The sequence below is a fragment of the Octodon degus genome, unplaced genomic scaffold, assembly GCF_000260255.1.
Source record: "Octodon degus isolate 3935 unplaced genomic scaffold, OctDeg1.0 scaffold00055, whole genome shotgun sequence".
In the NCBI taxonomy this organism is placed as follows: domain Eukaryota; kingdom Metazoa; phylum Chordata; class Mammalia; order Rodentia; family Octodontidae; genus Octodon; species Octodon degus.
Window position 1 is genome coordinate 8,922,333 of NW_004524631.1, and position 4,697 is coordinate 8,927,029.

A 4,697-nucleotide genomic window follows, 5' to 3' on the forward strand; every position below is an offset into this window, starting at 1 on the left:
AGTCTGACCTAGATAGTGAGACCCTGTAGAACCTGTCCTAAGTACATTTAAAAAATTAGAAAACATACTGTAAATTTGTATCATCCTAGAAAATCTGAGATTTGGTTATGGTAAATAACCTTATCTGCCTTATCTGCCTTGTTACTAGATCTCTATGATCAAAGTATCAATAATGAAATAACAAACATGAAAATATTGGCACATAGATCACAGCCCCTACTTAGTGAGTGTGTGCACGCATGTGTGCACCTATGTGCATATGTATATGTATGAATATAAATTATAGACAGATTCCTCCCAAAGGTATACATACTTCAGAAAAAAATGTATAAATATTTTAATATGAAATTTATTGAAACATTATGAGATTAATACAAGTTACTTTGGAACTCTACATTTACAAGAGGTACTCCAAGCATTTGGCTTCCACATATTTACTAGTACAGTGAAGAGCTGCTTGGATTATGTTAGTTACTGAGATTACTACACATACATTTTCAGTTTTCAATTTCTTCTCTAAGGGGCATCAGGGTAGTGTCTCTCTCTCTCTCTCTCTCTCTCTCTCTCTCTCTCTCTCTCTCCTTCCCTCTCTCATAATATACCATATAGATTGTATTTTTAATTAGGATTTTTATTTTTTTATTTTTATTTTTTTTTTATTTTTTTTGGCAGAACCGGGGATTGAACTCAGGCCCTTGTGCTTGCCAGGGAAGTGCTTATTCCACTGAGCCATTTCCCCAGCCCCTAATTAGGATTTTTAAACAGTTGATATTACTTTGGTTGTAACAGTTTTGTGGTATCACTGGTTATTTGTCCTTATTTTTCTCAGTATACATTCACATACTTAGATGGGTGATACAGTTTCTACTAACTATCTTGTATTTTATTTTCTCAAGATAACGATAAAATACTCAGAAACTTAGCTGTATTTTGGCTTAGTGTGTCCCAATAGCTTCTGTGTTGAAGGATTGGTCCCCAGGCTGTGGTCCTACTAGGAGGTGGTGGAGCCTTCAAGAGGCAGGGACAAGTGAAATCAAAGATCAGATTAGGGCCACAGCCCTCCAAGTCTCTCTCTGACACTTCCTGGCTCCACAAGAGTAAGCAAGTCCTTCCACCACGTGCTTCTCCCACCATATGCTGCCTTGCCACGGGCTCAGAGGCAGCCTGGAGCCCAACTGAAGACTGAGACTTCTGAAAGTGTGAGCCAGAATACACCTTTCCTCTATCTAAGGTGTTTATTGCAAATATTTCATCACAGTGATGAAAAGCTAATTTTGAAAAGTAATTGTGAAGAGAACTGAAAGTAATACTTAACTAGCAACAGGATTGTTACCTTTCTTTGAAATATGGAGGTGAAGTGACTGCACATCAATTGGTGAGAATACAGCATTATGTTTGGGGAACTTAATTTGTGTTCATTTGCTCAACAAATCTTTTGCTGCCTTACACATAAGCGAAATATACAACAGCCGTGCTGACTCTATGGTAGCTCTAAACCCTGGTTTCTAACTATGGTGCCACAACGAACATGCATGTTGGGAGAGTGACTTGCAAGGCTGATTCTGGGGAAGGACTGCCAACTTAAATGTTAGCCATGTCATTAGGAGAGCAGTGTACAACTGCTCTGAGCCTTGGTGTTCTCTTTAATAGACTGAGAAAAAACCAGCAACTGGGTTTTCATGATGGCTCCATGGTGTAACACAATGCACTGTGACCCCTCTTGTAGAACACGCACAGCAAGCGTCAATATGTTAACGTTGATTTTACTGTATTGTGTAAGAGCTGTACCTCATTACCTTTCTGGTTTCCTAACTTTAACTTTGAAAGTTGAACAAGCCTTTTTTATTTCTTTCCTTCTTGCTTGCTTTGTATTTTAGTACATGTCTATAGGGTCTCACTACACAGATTGAACTTGTGGTGATCTTCCTGTTTTCAGCCTCCCAAGCGCTGGGATTACAGGCATGCACCACCCTGCCCAGTCTGACTTAGCCTTTCTTTAAGGCAAAACAATCATTATATAGAAATGCTAGGGACTTCTAGAAGAAAATATTTGCAAGGACTTCTGGGCCAGGGAGATGGCTCGGTAGAATAAGTGCTTCCCTGGCAAGGGCAAGGGCCTGAGTTCAATCCCCAGTTCCACAAATAAATAAATAAATAAATAGGACTTCTGTGAGGTCCTAGAAGAGCTAACCAGAAGTGGAAGGGCACTATCCACTGTGGCTCTGAGGCAGGTACTTGTTAAGCTTCCACTGTGTTTAGTTTCACTAGAAATGGCTTATTTTCATTACTACCATGAGAAGATTTGCAGTAAGTTTTTCAAAAAATTATCAGTTTTCTTCTGATATTTTAGGTTTTAGAGTTTTCTGTTCTGTTTTAATTTTGAGATTTGTTCTCAGAGCTGAGTTTTTGTAATACTTTGAAATCCCTTTCTTCCGTGTAGGGGGAAAAAATGTGCACAGAACTGCTCAGTTGTTCTTAGCTCTTCTTTCATCTGCACCACAATAACTGAAAGCTTCCAAAACATTTTCCTTCCCAAGTATTTTAGCACTACTTTAATTTGTATTATGCCTGTGAAATTAGAGTACCATAAATACCACAAAAGTAGGTTAGTTTATAAAGAATCAGTAAACATCTTGATTTTTCAAAAGAAGATAAATGTCTAAGCTAAAGCTCAGAAATGACAGGAAAATGTATTTAATTAAATGCAGTACGAGAAACGTGAGGTATTCTCTGCACCTGAGGGAGGGGAAGACTAATGATGAATGTCGTTGCTTAAAGACTAACAGATTCCTTTTTGAACAACACTTTAAAAATATATTTCACTGCATGGACTAAAATGCACACAACTTCAGCTCTCCCTTCTTAATTAATCCTGACAATTGTTCACCCTGAACACACCTGTCTCCACCTTGCATAACACCCTAACTGCCCACATGTGTTTCTCTCTCTCCTTCCCACTCTTAGAGTGAACTCTATGAAGATGGGGGCTCAGTCGAGCTCCCATGCTCCTGTGTTCCCTCACAAAACTGGTAGAGGTTCAATAAATGGTGAGTGCCTAATAAATCAATATAAATCACTAAGCAGTAATTGAGTAGCCTATTGTATAGCTTGGCTGCTTAGGGGCTCAGAGGGGAAGAGACCATAATGCTGAAAGTCCTCAGTTCTTTTAGCAGCCTCAGTGAGGGTGTAGAAGAGCGGCCCTCGAGCCTCCTAGCTACAATTCTGAGTTCCTTAGCATCACCATTAGGCAAAATAAGCAGAGTCCCAGGGCAAACTGATCCTGAAAGCAGAGGGGCTTCCAAGTACAGAATTTGGTTCTCAGAGTGGATGCAGATAGGTAGTAAACATCAGGTCAATCAAGATGTGTTGGCTAACTAACTGGACCGTGACAGGCAGGCACTTATAATGACAGATCTGTCCTGCATTCTTTAGCAGTATTTATTTAGTAAAAGCAGCCTCAGATGAAAGGAAAAACTGCAGGGAAAATTTGCTCTTTTTAAAACTTTGTTTTCATTGAAGCTGCCTAGCTCTGTATAAAAATCTCTCTCTCTCTCTCTCTCTCTCTCTCTCTCTCTCTCTCTCTCTCTGTGCTGGGGATTGAACTCAGGACCTTGTGCTTTCCAGGCAGGCATGTATGCCACTGAGCTATCTCCCCAGCTGTAATTGCTTTTTTGACCCCTGTAACCATGAGAACATAACCAAACACGTGGGATGTCTGATTGTACCAAGCGGCATGAACATTAATCTAGCCTTGTAACAGCCATTAATCTAGCCCTGTAACTGCTGAGGTCACCCTACTAGCTAATCAGAAAAACTGCCGGGATGTCCTGGCTTATGTCTCAGATAAAAATGCTGACTCAGAGACACCTACCCCCTGGATTTTGTTGGAAGCTATTTCAACCAGGACCACTGGTGTAAAATAAAGCTCTTCACTGCTTTCTAACTTCCGATCCCAGACTCAGTTTTGCCATAAGATAGGACAGAAAGATTAAGCATTAATGTAAAATCAAGTTTTCTTTGTGATTGGAGAGCACATTGTTGTGTAGGGAAGGTATATTACATAGTATATTATTTTGATAAAATGTCAGGAAATAAAAATATGAAAAAAGTGAAAGGTATAAAGCATATTTTTGAAACTACATTAATCACATGCATGCTTAGAAAATTACAGTAGGCTATTCAAATAAACAAGCTGACTTAAATTTAGATGCTTCGATTTGCAAGGTTTTTTTTTCTCTCACACACAGGCCAAGTGGACATTTGTGGTTCCAGTTTCTAGTGGGCATCTCTTCTCTAAATGCCAACCCAAGTTTCTTCTAACTTGGGATTATTTCAGAGCCTCTCTCTGGACATGCTGCACCATCTGACAAGTAAAGGGGAAGAAAGAGTTGGAGATTCTTTTTTTTTTTTCTGTATTTAGGACAGGGTCTACAGGTTGTACAGGGTCTCACTATGTAGATCAGACTCATAGTGATTCTTCTGTTTTCAGCCTCCCAAGTGTTGAGGTTACAGGCATGAGCCACCACATCCGGTCTCTATTGCTGTCTCAGCGCACTCCACGGGCAGGCCAGCACAGCACACCAAGGATCAAACACCGGCTGCTGTGTCTGCCTAAGCAGGTGCTTTCATCTGCTGAGCTATCTGGCTGTCCCTAAGAGTCAGTGGTTCTTAAATGACATATATAAGTCTGCAAAAAT